The sequence below is a fragment of the Myotis nattereri genome (assembly GCF_964212035.1).
Source record: "Myotis nattereri genome assembly, chromosome: 16".
Taxonomy (NCBI): Eukaryota; Metazoa; Chordata; class Mammalia; order Chiroptera; family Vespertilionidae; genus Myotis; species Myotis nattereri.
In genome coordinates, this window is record NC_138091.1 from 4,104,829 (window position 1) to 4,121,005 (window position 16,177).

Consider the following 16,177-nt stretch of genomic DNA (forward strand, 5'->3'; position numbering starts at 1 on the left):
AGTGGCTCACGGGAGGCCGCAGGCATGACTGCCGCTCTGGGTCCGACCCCCAGTCCGACCCCCAACCTGTGAGCCGGTGTCACTGCACCCCCCTGTGCCTCAGTCCTCCCCGTGGAAAGGGGGCATGACGTGCCTTCCTCGTGGGCTTGGCATAAACAAGACAGCACAGGGCAGTGCTCAGGCGCTGCCAGGTGGGTGTCGTGTTGTCCCTGGGCACCTCCTACACCCTATGACATTGGAAGGCCTGGCCGCTCCCTACCTGGGCTGACCAGGTGGCTTCCACGAGGGATGCCTTGTCTTCTGTTCTTCACTCAACACACATGCTCAGACATGACATTACACTGGACCTTGCAGGCCTAGGAGACACGGCTAAGGGCCAGTCCCCGCGCTCCCTCAAGAAGCTGCCAGACACGGGTGGCAGAGTCTTACCTGCCTGTCACCACCCAGGGGGCAGGTGCTAGGATGGTGAGCAGCCAGAGAAGGCCTTGAACATGGCCCGTGCCCCTCCCCCCCCCCCCGCCAGTCAGAGAGACTTCCGAGAGCAGGTTGCCAACTGAGTCCTGCAAGCCTTTTAGCATTCAGCAGGCCGCCTGCTGGGCGGGGCCTGAGGGTGGAGAGGGCGCTCCGGCCAAAGGGGCAGCACACAGGGAAGCTCAGTGGAGAGCACGCACAGGCCGCCACGGCCCCCAGGTGATGGGGCGGGGGGGTAGGATGGTGGGGAGCATCCAGCAGCTAAGCCAGGAGGGCAGTGCCTTTCCCGGGAGCTCAGTGATCACAGGAAGCAGTGAGACCGGGACAGGAGGGGCGGGCAGGCCCCGGGCTGGCCGGGCAGGTTTCTGTTGGCTGATGGCTGACTTGCACCTCCCGCCTTTGTCTGAGTCTGTGGGCGGCTTGAAGCCAGCAGCCAGATGAAAGCAATGGAGGTGCAATTTTGTTCTCATCTTTCTTCTCTGTGCCCCTCAGGTGAGTACATTTACAGAATGTATGACAATATTTGTTTCATGTCCTCACCTTGTATTTCCTTTGGGCTAAAGAAAGAAAAAATAAGAGAAGGAGAGAGGAATGGAGGCGAGGGGGGATCAGGAAGAGGAGACAGAGCCCCCCCCCAAAAAAGGAAAAAATGATTGGGAGAAACGTTCTTTTTGCCTTTTTCTGGACTAAGTGCCCTCAACCTTTACATTGCCTCACCCCTTGGAGTCACTGGCCTTCTGTCCTCTCCTGGATCCCCCACCCCCCCCCCCAGGTCTGGGCATCTCACTGCTGTGTCTGTGTCAGCCCCCCTCCCCCCGACTTGGCCTGGCCCCGGGTCAGTCCTGCTTCAGCTCCAGTCTCCAGCAGCACACCCATGGCTCAGGACACGGTGCCTAAAGGGATGAGGAGAGGCGAGTGGGAGGAGAAGGCGGCAGGGAGAACCAGTCTGGATGTGTGTTCCAACATCTCTGGATAGACTGGCAGATCCTGATACTCCACTCTATCACCCTCGGCCTGGCCCCTTCCGGAGCCAGGCTGGCCCTCCTGGATTCCTCCAACCCCGAGTTATGAGCATCGGCTCTGCACTGGGCTCTCGTCTCAGCCCTGAGTGGTCCTCCCGGCCTCGTTTCACAGGTGAAGAAGCACAGAGAAGAGCAGGGACTAGACTGAGGCCACCAGCTGAGAAGTGACCAAGTCTGGATTCAAACCCGGGCCTCCTTGTCCCCAGGACCTGTGTTTCCAGCCACTGGTATAGTCCCCCTAAGGGACCAGGTTATGGGCGTGGCTTCGCAAAGGGAAGAGCATCTGCATGGAAAGGCTGGAGAATTCAAGCACTTCTCCCAACATCTTAGAACATCCTATTCCTCTACCCCGTCCGAAAAGCCCTGGATTCTCTTAGGGGCAGCGATTTTCAGCCCGTGTGCCACAAGAACTTTTAAAACATGAAATATCTCACTGTTTAGTCAGGGCACTGACCTCTATCCCCTCAGATAGTCAAATAAAAAAGAGACAATAGCCATCTGGTGCGAATGAATCAAAATCATACCTGCTTTTTTGGTCAGATCAGCAAAGAATGTAATGCATTTTTTGGCATGCTGCAGAATTTTGGTAATTAGTGTATGTGTGTCATGAGATGAAAAAGGTTCATCTGTGAGCTGGGCCAGCCACCCTGTGTGAGAGCGCGTGGGCAAGCCAGCCGCACGAGCTCGCGGGTGCTCCTGCCTCGGATCAGCCAGGGGGTGGTCCCGGAGCTGGCACGCTTCTCACCGCCCACACGGCACAGGCACTCCTTGCTGCACAACACTTTCACATCTCATATAATCTGGGCCTCCGACCACCATTTGAAGTGGACCAGGCAGGAGTTTTCACTCCCCTGTTCATGTCACAGTTGAGAAAACAGGCTGGGCAAGGTCGATGGTGTGCCCGTGCTGCCTTGCACCCTGGTCTTGGTCATCGCGAATCTGTGGTTCTGCACACGGCACTATCATGTCAGTTCTTTGCGGTCTTCTTAGCCCCTCAGGCTGCTCTGTAATTCTCCAGGCTGCAGGCTCTCTGCTCAGGCCCACCCATCTTTTTGCTTCTGGGGAGGAGGGAGAGGGATCAGGACTCTGGAGACAGAGGGAAAGTGAAGAGCAGCAGATCAACGGGGCAGCCAAGCACCTTCCCCATTGCCCTCACACAGTATCTGGGTTAAGAAATACACATGGCCTTGGCTGGGTAGCTTAGTTGGTGGGAGCATTGTTCCATACACCGAAGATCTGTGGGTTCCATTCCCAGTCAGGGCACATACCTAGGTTGTGGGTTCAATCCCCAGTTGGGGTGCGTAGAAGAGGCAATCAATGTTTCTCTTTCACATAGATCTCTCTCTCTCTCAAAATCAATAAAAAAATAAACATACCCTCTGACAAGGATTGAAATCTATATATAAAAGCCTAAGCAACCAAACGGCCGCTTGACCAGTTGCTATAATGTGCACTGACCACCAGGGGGCAGGCACTCAATACAGGAGCTGCTCCCTGGTGGTCAGTGCGCTCCCACAGCCAACTTCCTGCAGTGCCTCCCCCCAGCTGGCCGGGCCCGATTGCCCTGATCCCCGGCCAGGCTGAGGGATCCCACCCGCGCACAAATTTGTGCACTGGGCCTCTAGTCCTATCTAATAAAGAGGGAATATGCTAATTGACCCTCACACTGTTGCAAAGATGGTGGCACCCACAGCCAATAAAGAGGGAATATGCTAATTACTGCCCTGCCCTCAAAGATGGCGGCACCCACAGCCAATAAGGAGGGAATATGCTAATTGACTGCCCCACCCTCAAAGATGGTGGCACCCACAGCCAATAAGGAGGGAATATGCTAATTGACTGTCCCACCCTCAAAGATGGCGGCACCCACAGTCACAAGATGGCAGCGCCCAGTCCCCTCAGCCCCACTGCTTGCCTGCCTCCAGAGTCCCCCAGTCCCCTCAGCCCCCCAGCCTCCCAGGGTCCCCCGAGGCACAGGTAACCAGGGCCGGCCGAGGCTTGCACTGCCAGCAGTGGCAGCTGCAGAGGTGTGATGGGGCATCACCTTCCCCTGATCACTGGGTCGCCTTCCACTTCTGAGGGCTCCTGGACTGTTGCTCTCAACCAAAGAACCCTACCTGATACCTTCTCCATCTTGTTTTTTTTTTGTTGTTAATCCTCACCGGAGGATATTTTTCCATTGACTTTTAGAAAGTGGAAAGGAGAGAGACAGAGAAACATTGATGTGAGAGAGACACATCAATTGGAGAAGGGGCAGGCTGGGCTGAGGGACCTCCCTCCAGTGCATGAATTTTCATGCACTGGGCCTCTAGTATATAAATAAATAAAAAAGAAACATACATGACAGGTTGGAAAACATAGGTCCTCAAAAAGGTGAAATTACTTCATGAGTGGAAGGTCTGGGCTTTGAATTCTGGCTTTCTGAGCCCCAATTGTATGCCCTTGGCCTTGGAGGGGACCACACACCTAGGGAGTTGACTGCCATCTCAGTCCTGATTTGGACTTTTTGCCCAAGATGACCAGCTGACGCTGACAGAAAAGTGTGATGCAGGAGTGACCAGGAGTGACCAGGGACAGAGCATGGTCCCCAGTGTGGTGGCAAGTCTTCTGTTTCTGCCTTTGGTATCAAAGGCAGCAGCGCTTTTAGAATAAAAATAGAAAGACGCTTACTTTTATGCGTGAAATGTAGCTGGGAGGGCACTGGATGAACAAAACTAACATTTAAGAATGACTTCAACCAATATTTATTCAGAACTGAGTCAATATCGAGCAGTAATAGAGAAGCACTCAGAATGGGGAGAGTATCACCACAGCTAGGAGTCTTGTTACATTCCTTTATTAATGGAGGCGCCAGGTGAGGACAGCTGTTTAGGAATCATTGCATGATTTAAAACAGGGATGCAGCCCTAGCCAGTTTGGCTCAGTGGATAGAGCATCGGCCTTTGGACTGAAGGATCTCGGTTGGATTCTAGTCAAGGGCATGTACTTCAGTTTCAGGATCGATCCCTGGCCCCAGTCAGGGCCTGTGTGGGAGGCAACCAATTGATGTGTCTCTCTCACATCAATGTTTCTCTGTCTCTCTCCTTTCCACTTTCTAAAAGTCAATGGAAAAATATCCTCCGGTGAGGATTAACAACAAAAAAAAAACAAGATGGAGAAGGTATCAGGTAGGGTTCTTTGGTTGAGAGCAACAGTTAACAAAAGAAAAAATGGAAGGAAATTTAAATTTAATGCAAAGAAATGGAATAGCTCAGAGAATCAAAGTCAGGGCTTGACAAGCCCGCCACCATGCCAGGCAGCTCCAGGGCCTCAGAAGCAAGAATTGATGGGCAAGCTTGTGAGGATGGCACTGCTGTGGGCGGTCCCCAAAGGGGACAGATGCTGAGCAGCTGATCCAAGGAAGACCCCTCTGTGGGTAGGAGATTGGCTGATAGCATCCAAATCCTCAGAGAGCTCGCCTGCACCCGGCAGGCTGGATCCGGTTGAACAGTGTCCCCACCCTGCACTTCCATTAATAAAGGAATGTAACAAGACTCCTAGCTGTGGTGATACTCTCCCCATTCTGAGCGCTTCTCTGTTACTGCTTGACACTGATTCCGCTCTGAATAAATATTGGTTGAAGTCATTCTTAAATGTTAGTAATTTTGCTGAAGTAAACCTCAAATCCTGTCTTTGAGTCTGAGAACCCAATATAGGTTGGGGATACCTGGCCTTGCAGTAACCTATGGGCAAAGCTCTGCAGTTGCTCTTTGAGAGCCTCTGTAATGAGCCTGGAGAGAAATTTGCACATGTGTGCAAAGACATTGTATGTAGCAGAATGCAGGGGATAAGGCCCACCATTCGCTGGGGACAGCGTCAATATACCAAACCATTACAGACGAGGCAGGACAGGGTACATACACCAAACCATTACAGATGAGGCAGGACAGGGTACATACACCAAACCATTACAAATGAGGCAGGACAGGGTACATACACCAAACCATTACAGACGAGGCAGTTCTTCATGTGGACGGGGAAGGCTCTCCAAGGAACACACTGTTAAGTGAAAAGCGGGAGTTGCCATTGTGTAGAACAGGGCGGAGGGGTGGCTATATGTAAGTCTGCAGGTGCGTAAAGAAACCTCATTACACTGTAACGGTGGCCGTCTCTAAGGAGGGGGGATTGCAGGAGGGACACTTGTTTGTCACCGCATGTCCTGATGTACTGGTTGAACTTTTTCTGTGCATGTATTAAAAAAACAAACAAACCACTTTTACATTGGAGTGATTTCAGATTGAGAGAAGAGTTTCAAATATAGCACAGAGAGTTTTCCTCTGGACCCTGTACCCTAATCACCATACATTACCATTGTCCCTTTGTCAAAACTCAGAAATTAACATTGGTAGAATACTTTTAACTAAGCCACAGAATTATTCAGATTATTTCACCTGGGCTTTGTTTTTGGTTTTGGGGGCAGGGGGTGGGGTGGGGTGTGTGTTGTTTGTGGGGTTTTTGTTTGTTTTCACCAGTCTCCCTTTTCTGTGGTAAGGGCTCATCCAGGATGCCACAGTGAACTGAACTGCCTTCTGAGTCCCCTTTCATTGGTGGCCATTTGGTAATCCTTCTTATGCTTCGTGACATTGACAGTTTTGAATCATACTGGTCAGGTGTTTGTAAAATGTGTGCGTGCATGTTTTAGAATTATTTTAAAAGATTATTTACTAAATTAAAAAATAAAGGAGAAAAACAAAGAGAAAAAAGATGTAGAAAGAAAAAGAAAGAACGAAAGAGAGAATGAATATGAATAAATGAAAGAAAGAAGAGAAAAAGGAAAGAAAGACTTTTGAGGTTTCTCTCAAAAGAGAAGTTTGCCTGAGGCGACAGTGGATGTGTCTTTCCAAAAAGCTAGGATGAGGCCAGCCTGACCCAATAGCTCTGGTCACCTTGTCTCCAGGCTGATCTGAACTGGGTGTTAAGAATTCTCTCTGTGGGGGGACAAAGCCGTTCCAGCAGCCTCAGGCTTCCATGGTCCTTGGCAATCTACAATCACAGAAACAGAGAGGGCCTCTTTCCTGCTGGTTTTATCTAAAATCCTGGGGAACGATCTTATTGGCTTGACTCCAGTCACATGCCCACCCCTGAACCAATCACGATCATCATGGAGATATGCATTCTCATTGGCCAGCCAGGGATATGCCCGCCCCTGGACTGCTAAGAAGGAGGGCTGATCTCTAGAGCACCTTCTAGCTGTTCTCTCCTGACTCACCTCCTGACTCTCTCTTCCATGCCTCCTGCAGCTCAGCTAAGCTGCACCCCTGGTCTGTGATTCCCACCTCCTGGTCTTTGTCCCCCTCCCCCACTTTCTGCAAAGCAAGGAATTGCCACCTTACAAAGGCTCAGCGCACACGCCACTCTTCCGGGCAGACTTCTTTGTGCTATTGGTTTGAGTGGTTATGGGTCAACTCGAGACCTAAGCTGAAAGCTTTATGAAGGTGGAGTGTGTTCAGCTTGTCTGTAACTGTTTTGAAGAAGCAAGCATGGTACCTTTCTGAGGCCACAGAGTGCCACGGGCCTCCTGGCCACGCTGCAGTCTCTGACAGAACAGCAGTGCACATGTTACTGGGAAAGGCGCTCGAGGGAGGACACAGTGGAGTGCTCTGAGGGAGGTACAGTCCCTGACGCCATGGACGTGAGTGAAGAGCAGAGCCCCGCCACCCACCTGCTGGGCCACCAGCCACAGCGCTCTCCGTGCCTCACGTCACGGGTCCGCAAAATAGTGATAACAAGTGTGCCGGTCTCACCGGGTGCTGCTGGCTGCTTCCCAGAACGGTGCGTGCGATGTTTAGTCCGTGTAGATCCAAGAAAACGTTTTTTAAAATGGCCTTTCTTGCTTGGACGCTTCATTGCTATAGAGGAAAAGGTACAAAGAGTAATGGTCAATACAGAACAGACATGTTGAGTTGTAAGAGTAAAAACTGTATATTAAGTGGATGCTATGGGTTTTTTTTTTGGGGGGGGGGTTATTTTTAATAATATATTTTTATTGACTTCAAAGAAGGAGAGGGAGAGAGAGAGATAGAAGATCAATGATGACAGAGAAACATTGATCAGCTGTCTACTGCACACCCTGCACTGGGGATCGATCCTGCAACCTGGGCATGTGCCCTGACCTGGAATCGAGCTGTGACCTCCTGGTTTATAGGTCGAGGCTTAACCACTGAGCCATGCTGCCCAGGCTACTATGTCTTTATAGTTACTAGTATGCGTAATGCCCCAGGGGAAGGGCTGAGGCAGGTCATTGAAACTTGTTTCTGAGATGTGATGAGTGTTTGGGATAAAAGGCATTATGTAAATCCCAAGCAGAATTAACAATTTGTTGATTGATTTAGTAAATACTGTAAGTATAAAGACTGGAGCTGCCAAAAACTAAGTGAAAACTCTTTGAAAATGGGGTTGATGATTGTTACTATCAGGAATCTGGGTGCCAAGTGATGAAACCCAAGTCAACTGGCTGAGGGAGAAAAGGGGTCCTTAGAGGTGGGCACAGCGGCCCTCTCAGCACGTGTTTCCCTCCTGCCCCCGAAGCCAGGGCTGAGTCCCGGCTGGCCCAAGCCAATCACCCTTATTCCTCACATCCAACTCCCCAGGCGGCTCAGGGATGAGCAGGCGGTCTAAGTTCTTCCCATCAGAGCACACCTCAGACTTTAGTTTGTGGCTGGGAAAGAGGCACCAGCAGGTCTGGGTGGTGTGGCTACAGATGTGAAGCCTGATGTGCTGCAGCCAGTTCACAGCCAGCCCAGACACCGCCACAGACAATGACGGCGTGCGGACAATGATGGCGGGCCTAGGAAGCGCGCACGCCATGGGCCTCGGGCATCTGCACTTGAATTCCCAGCGCTGGAGCTGTTCCTTACATGAGCCAATCGACTCCGATGTGCATTTCAGCCAGGTTGAGTTGGGTTTTCTATCAAAATAGTTTCCACTGGTGTGTTGACTGTGCGCTAAGAAGCCCAGGGGAGAGCCCCAGGCACGGCTGGCTCAGACGGCAGCAGGAACCTGTCTCCCTCACCTCTGCCCCTCTGCGCAGCTTCACCTCAGCCTGGCTCTCCCAGGGTGCAGTTGCTCCAGGCTTAAATCACACTAGCTCAGCAAGCTGTCGGAAAGAGAAGTGTCGTGTGGCGTTTCAATGGTTTCTACAGTTTCTATAGAAGTCCTTGTTTTGAGGTCCACTGGCCTATCTTGAGTCACGTGCCCATTCCTGAACCAATCACTGTGACCAGGGAGAGATGCTCTGATGGGCTCAGCCTTGGTTATACACCAACTTCTGGGCGGGAGCAGAGGGGTCTCTCTCCAGCTATCCAAATTCCTCTCAAGAGTTTGGCTTTGCCCTACCTAGTCCGTTTGCCTCAGTGGACAGAGTCGGCCTGTGGACTGAGGGTCCGGGTTCGATTCCGGTCAAGGGCACGTATCTCAGTTGCAGGCTCGATCCAGAGTCTGGTCGGGGCATTGCAGGAGGCAACCAATCGATGTGTCTCTCTCACATCGATGTGTTTCTCTCTGTCTCTCCACCTCCCTCCCATTCTCTCTAAAAAATCAATGGAAAATATCTTTGGGTGAGGATTAACAAAAAAAAAAAACACACACAAAAAAAGAATTTGGCTTTGAAATCAGACAGGCCTGGGTCTTCCACCATTGGCAGTTTTTAGCTTTGTGACCGTGGACAAATAGTTGAATGTCTCTGAACATTATCTGTAAGTTAAAGACATCGATGGTCTCAAACTCAGGGCTGTGATGAAGAGAAAATGAGAAAATGAGATAACGTATGCAAAACATTTACACAGTGCTCACTACTTGTTGTTGTTGTTGTTAGTATTACTACTATTTCCAACTCTAGTGCCTCCACTTCCAGAAAGTCTGCCCTGACCACTCCCTTCCCACAAACCAGAAGGAACTTCCGTGCTGAGCTCTCACAACCCTTCCTCTTACGGTTTCCTATGTAATTTCAGAGCTTCCGTTTCTGCTCCTCTTCATGGCTCTCCTGCTCTTTCAGACGCCCAGCACCCCCAGGGGCCGGACAGCCGCGTCTTGGTATCTTAGTAGGAAGCACTGCCAGCACCCACCTAGGCTTTACAGTCTCCAAAGCATTTCTGTCTGTGTTTTCATTCGGAACTGAAATGCAGTCCTTCAAGGTGCGAGGGACTGTTATTCCCACTTCTAACGTGGAGACACTGAGGCCTGGAGGGAGCAGTGACGTGGCCGAGGTCAGGCCACAGATCGGTGGACTGGACATTAGGCATTTCTGGATTCCCAGCAGTGAACAGTGCTGGCCCAGAACCTCACAAAGCCCCACCAGGTGAGCATTCTTATTGCCCACGTTGTATAGGCCAAGAAGCTGAGGCTTGGGGGATGCTGGGTCTCGTCACGCAGGCTGATTTCACTGCTTGCAGAACCCAGTCCTTTCCCCACCCAGCTAGCAAGTCTGTGGAGCCACAGAGATAAGATGCAAGCTTTGGGGAGAGAACTGGGTGCAGATAGAGATGATGAGCGGACTACAGCCCAGAAAGTGAGCTGGAGGGCGTGAGACGGAACCGGGTGGGGGTCGGGGAAGGCTCTCCAGAGGCTGGAGGACCACCACCATGTGTGAGATCAGAGAACATTGCCTCAGTCCTGGAATCCTGTCTCCCCTGCACTAGCTTTGAAGCATATCGCCGTCTCCCCCTTCCCGCTCTCCGTGCGTTCTCATGAGGAGCCCTTGAGGTCAGCAGCTCTCTTCACATTTCACCGATGAAAATCAGAGGCGGCACACGGCAAGTGCTGGGATTCGAACCCCGGTTCTGCTCAGTCCACAGCATGCAAGCTTCTTGCAGAGGCGGGTACAGGATAAGCCAGAGACTTTGTCCAAGCCCAATGCAGTCCCAGGGCACAGAGCTAGAGCAGACACTCATCTGCCCTTCCGCGGACGTGGAGGTGGTTCTGGAGGCAGACTGAGGCAGAGTGACGGGGGCTGGCTTGAGTGCTCTGCAGAAGAGTGTCTGTGCAGGCCAGGGATACCTCTAGAGTAGGGGAAGAGGACTTCACCAGGGGGAGAATTGCTGGCAGGGAGAGAGGATGTGCTGAGTGAAAAGAATCACTGAATAAAGGTACAGAAGGAGGTCCCAGGGTGAACCCTAGAGTCAAAACCATATCCAGCTGGTTGAGCATCAACCCATGAACCAAGAGGTCACCGGGCTCTCAGTAAGTGTTGGCATAATCCCCCTGAAGTTGCAAACTTTTTGAGGCTAGGGGCCATGATTTCACATAAAGCTCTGCTCCCCTGGGAGGCCTGGGAAGGCCCAGCAAAGAGTTGTGGTTTACAAGGAGTGTTGGACTGGTTGAGGGCCTTCTCTGGGACAAGGAGCCTGGCTCCCGCCACAAGGCAGGCAATAGAAAGCTTAATTCGCCCTCACAGCGGAGCAGGGACATGGAGTACTGTGAGGGCAGCCAACTGCTGGGAGGAGTTCCCAGCATCTAGAGCAGCGGTTCTCAACCTGTGGGTCGCGACCCCTTTGGTGGTCAAACGACCCTTTCACAGGGGTCACCTAAGACCATGCTACATATCAGATATTTACATGACGATTCATAACAGTAGCAACATTACAGTGATGAAGTAGCCACGAAAACAATTTTATGGTTGGGTCACAACATGAGGAACTGGATTGAAAGGGCCAGAAGGTTGAGAACCACTGATCTAGAACCAGTGTGGGACTTTACAAAGGAAGAATGGCCATGTGGGTTTGCAAATGTGTTGGGTTTTCTCTCTCTTCTCCCTCCCCTCTCCCGGCCCCCCCCTCTCCTCCTCCTTCTATTTTGCCAGAGACGGGAAGTCCAGTCTAGATCCCCGCTTGTGAGAAGGGAAGAGGTGCCTTGGCCCATAGGCTCCTTCACAGCGAGGAGGCGCATGCAGCTCAGAGAAGTGCAGCGACCTGCCTAGTCCCCTGGCGAGTGAGGGCAGCGGGGTGGTTCTGGATACAGCCTCCCTGAAACCAGAGTTTGGCATAGTGTTGATATCGCCTAGCAACAGGGCTGGTGCTGTCTGCCAATCTAGCAGCCCAGAGCCATCCCAGGCTCTGCTGTGAGGGGTCTGTGCAGTGCCCACCGGGACTGGGGCAGGGGAGTCAGCTGGGAGGTCCCGAGAACCTCCTCAGGCTCTGCCTTTTCTCAGCTTTCTTTGTCTCCTTCTGTGCCAAGCACCACGCTGGGCACATAGTGGGTGCCTTGTGGGCACGGGTTTAGCCAAAGGGAAAAGGCAGGCCCTGTTGCTCCTTTGAGAGTGTGAGGCCGCGTGAAGGGCAAGGCTGCACCAGGGGTGTCTGATACCCTCAGTCAGGGTTATGGTGAGCGAAGAGGCCCCACCGCGCCGCTGGCCGCCTGGGGAAGCCCCTGCATCCTTCCCGGAATGACCTCTGAGCGTGTTTTACTGCAGTCTCACACACATGCAGTAAAGTGCACGCGTTTGAAGTGTACGCCAGTGAACTGTCACAAAGGGAACACTTGCGACCCCCGCATCCAGCTCAAGAAACCAAGCGTGACTAGCGCTCCCGGCAGCCGCCTCACCCGTCAGAAGCCTCTGTCCCAATGCTCACCGCAGGGGCAGAGCGCCAGTGTGCGCTGAGGGTGCCGCGTCTGTGCGTGCGGGAGGGGCGCGGTGCGGGAGGAGCTGCAGGATGTGCACGCGGTGCAGGGGATTTGTGGGGGAGCTGAGGGAAAGTCGCCGAGTGCATGGTTTGGGGTATGAATTTGCCAGGGAATGTGTGGCGCTTGGGATGGTCGGAACGCGTGAGTGGGGTGCTGTTTAGGGGATTCCGGCCAAGGTTCTGGGGAGCTGTGGGACTGCGGGGCAGCCTGCGTGGGGTCGTGGGAAGGTGGGGTGGAGGCTGCAGGGGGCGGGGAGGGGCGGGGCCTGGGCGACGGGGGCGGGGCCGGCGCGCGCGCACACGCAGCCGGCGCGCCCCCTCCCGGCCGCCATGTTGGCTGGTGAGTGGGTGTCAAACGGAGCTGGACGTGCTGGCGGCGCCGGCGGCGGCTCCGCGGGCTCCGGTCGCTCCCGCCTGCACAGCGCTATTGGCGGTCGCGGCCGCGACCCGGGGCCGGCCCGAAGGAGCGGAGGTGAGCCGGGTTCGGGGACCGGAGTGGGCCCCAGAGCGCGGACGCCCCCAGGACCCAGGGTCCCCGGAGTCAGCCCCCCAAGCGTGCAACCCCGCTGCCCCCGCTGGGTCCCCCCTCCGGCGGGACCCCTTTCCTCCCAGCCAGCCCCGCCCCGCGTCGAGCACGGCCCCCTCCCCGTCTTCCCGCTGCGGGGACCCCGCTCCCCGACCCGCGCGCTCCATTTCCTATCGGGGCTCTTGGTTTTACGTCCCGGGAGCCCGGAGCCCCGCTCGGCTCACCCTGCTTCGGCCTGAAGCGACCGCCGGCCGCCCAGAGCACTTTCCGCTCCTCCGGCCCGGCGCGCCTTTTCTCCGGAGCCGGGTCCGGCCCCCTCCGCCCTGAGTGGAGCCCAGGCCCGTCCCTCCTGGGGTCGGGCAGGGTCTCTGGGTGCGGGATCCCGGCCCGACCCGGTTCTCCTTCGGGCTGCAGCGGGCCCTGCGCCTCCCGAGGGACCAGGTTCTCCCTCCCCACCCCTACCACCCACCCCCACCCCTCCCCACCCCTACCATCCACCCCCACCCACCCCCACTGCACAGCGGGGACGGGGGCGGCAGACCAGGCTCCAGCTGCCTTTTGTTCCGCGTGGGATGGTAACCGGGTGGGGGAGCGAGTGCGGGGGCCCGGCCCCCCCAGGCGGTCTGTGGAAGAGGCCCGTCCTCTTCCCCGTTGGGCGGCTCCCCGGAGCCAGCGTGGGAGAAGCCGGTCCTTCCTGGAGGAGTCCTGGCCCAAAGGGGTTGTTTGCGTCCCGTGTTGGCCAGGTGGCTGTGTGGAAGGGGCAGTTTGCGCCCCCAAACCCCAGCGTTCCTCCGCCCAGGGCTCCGTGTGGGGCCCCTCACAGTCTTGGAGTCTGTGTTGGAAGAGAAGATGGGGCTCAGCCATCTTGGGGTTCAGATGGGGAAACTGAGGCCCAGAGAAGCAGTGACCACTCAAGGTCACGTAGCGATTCTGTCAGCGCCAGAACTAGAAGCTCCCCCTCCAGGGCTCTCCCCATGACGTTTTAGATTTTTTAAAAAATATATTTTTAATTGATTTCTAGAGAGAAGGGAGGGGGGTGGAGAGAGAAACATCCATAGGCACCCCAATCAGCTGCCTCCTGTCTGCTCCCTACTGGGAGATGGAGCCGAGCCTGCAATCCAGGTGACCGGAATCCCACCGGCAGCCTTTTGGTGCCCTGGATGGTGTCCAACCTACTGGGCCACACCGGCCAGAATTATCTCCCCCCTCTTTTTAAATTTTTTTTCCTATTAATCCTCATATTTTCTCCATTGATTTTTAGAGAGAGTGGAAGGAAGAGAGAGAGAGACAAATGGAATGGTTGCCTCCTGCATGCCAGGGACGAGGGCAGATGGAACCTATAACCCAGGTACGTGCCCTTGATGGGAATTGAACCTGAGACCCTTTGGTCTGCTAGCCTGTGCTCTAACCACAGAGCCAAACTGGCTAGGGCAGTCCCCCTCCTCTTTTATTTGTAACATTAACACGAGAAAATGGTTAGGAGAAGATGAGAAGTATGCCTTCTTTATTTCCACCTCCAGAGTAGCCCCTGTAAAGAAGGGGTTGGACTGGGGGTTAGAATGATTTTAAAGGTGAATTTTAATATCCATGCCCCCCTTTCCCTCTGCAACTGCCACCTCAGTTACATGTGCATCTTGTAGCTCTAGATACCAGATGGTAGGTGCTGACAAAATCATATACTGAATCCTGCACAGCAGCCATTGAGTTGGAACTGATAATTCCGTTTTCATTGTATTTAAAAATTGAAAGGGACTATCGTTTATTTCTGAATAGTATTGTTCTAGTGTTTGTGTTTGAAACAAGTGATTGTGTTGGAGAAACCACCAAAATCTCATCTTTTACTTAGCTGTATTTTTATTTTTACATTTAGAGGCTTGTTTCTTTAGTTGTAATATTAGGCTCGTCATCCTTCCCACTCTCACTGGTCTATTCTTTTGTGAGCATTGAATGTGATACTGGCTATTAAAGCATTTGGTAAGTGCAAACTACTGTAAGGCAAGATTCAGGACTGCATCCCACAAACGCGTGGACCAGGAGCAAGTTTGGATTGTCCTGTGGTTTACACCAGCTTTTTACCTCTCTGGACCCTGAGTTTGGCAGATGGGGAGTTCTGTGGAGAACTCTCTCCCAGCAGGTGTGTGTGCCAAGCACCTGGGTGAGGTCTGAAGAAATGTAAACCTTTCAAGTAGTGATATCAACCCAGCACAGTGTCCGCAGTCTTGAAAAATGTCTTCCATAATAGGGTGTGGATTTCCTGAGAGTTGGGATTCTGATCCTGCAAAAGCGTTTGAACAGTTTTGGGGAACTGATGTGTTTTAATTGCTTGGCTTTTCCTGAATTTAAAGGGTAGATGGTGGCAGCTTCCTCTTCTTCTGCTTCTGCTTCTCTCTTCCTCCTCCTGCTCCCTTCCTTCTTCATTTCATTCAGAGGAGTGGCACCTTTCAGTTCTTTGTGGAGTAAGTGCTAAGAGATTTTCATGTGTGGAGTTGTCATTGTTACACTGTTGGGAAGCACATTAAAGCCCTAGCTGGTTTGGCTCAGTGGATGGAGCATCAGCCTACAGACTGAGGTGTCCCGGGTTCAATTCCTGTTGGGGTGCATGCCGGGTTGCAGGCTTGGTCCCCCGTGGTGGGTGTGCAGGAGGTGGCTGATGCATGATTATCTCTCATCATTGATGTTTCTATCTCTCTATCCCTCTCCTTTCCTCTCTGAAATCATACTAATATATATGTATGTATGATATATATGTATGTATATATATATGTGTGTATGTATGTGTGTGTATATATATAATATATACACATACACACACATACTAGAGGCTCGGTGCACAAAAATTTGTGCACTCATGGGGGGGCATCCCTCAGCCCAGCCTGTGCCCTCTCACAGTCTAAGATCCCTTGGGGGATGTCCACCTGCTGGCTTAGACCCGCTCCCTGGGGGGATTGGGCCTAAGCTGGCAGTCAGACATCCTTCTGGCAGCCCGGGAGCCCTCAGGGGATGTCCACTTGCCAGCGGGGAGTAGGCCTAAGCTGCAGTCAGACATCCTTAGCGCTGCTGAGGAGGCAGGAGAGGCTCCCACAACCACCGCTGTGCTGGCAGCCATCAGCCTGGCTTGTGGCTAAGCAGAGCTCCCCCTGTGGGAGCGCACTGACCACCAGGGGACAGCTCCTGCATTGAGTGTCTGCCCCCTGGTGGTCAGTGTGTGTCATAGTGACCAGTGAGTCCCAGTTCTGCTGTTAGGGTCAATTTGCATATTATTTTATTATATGGGATAGAGGCCTGGTGCATGGGTCGGGGCCGGCTGGTTTACCCTGAAGGGGTGTCCCAGATCAGGCTGGAGGTCCCGCTGGAGTGCCTGGCCAGCCTGGGTGAGGGGCTGAGGGCCGTTTTCAGACTGGCCATACCCCCTTCAGGGACATGGGGTCCCCGCTGGGGTGCCTGGCCAGCCTTGGTGAGGGGCTGATGGCTGTTTTCAGGCTGGCCAAGACCCCCAGCGGGAA

The 16,177-nt window shown here is 53.4% G+C and overlaps 1 protein-coding gene and 1 long non-coding RNA gene across 3 annotated transcripts in view; one reads left to right on the forward strand and one right to left on the reverse strand.

Annotated features, from left to right (window-relative positions):
* Positions 1-1,996: 1,996 nt before the first annotated feature.
* On the reverse strand, positions 1,997-13,134 carry LOC308533047. The gene is made up of 3 exons (XR_013997025.1): positions 12,899-13,134; positions 7,277-7,381; positions 1,997-2,579 (listed from the first exon to the last, which is right to left on the reverse strand). It is a non-coding gene; the product is annotated as an uncharacterized lncRNA (long non-coding RNA).
* EPN2 (epsin 2) overlaps positions 12,472-16,177 on the forward strand; it is an 88,698-nt gene continuing 84,992 nt past the window's right edge. For both annotated transcript variants that reach the window (XM_081110782.1, XM_081110783.1), the window contains exon 1: positions 12,472-12,620. The gene's annotated coding sequence lies outside the window, so the exon portion shown is untranslated. The remainder of the gene's footprint in view (positions 12,621-16,177) is intronic.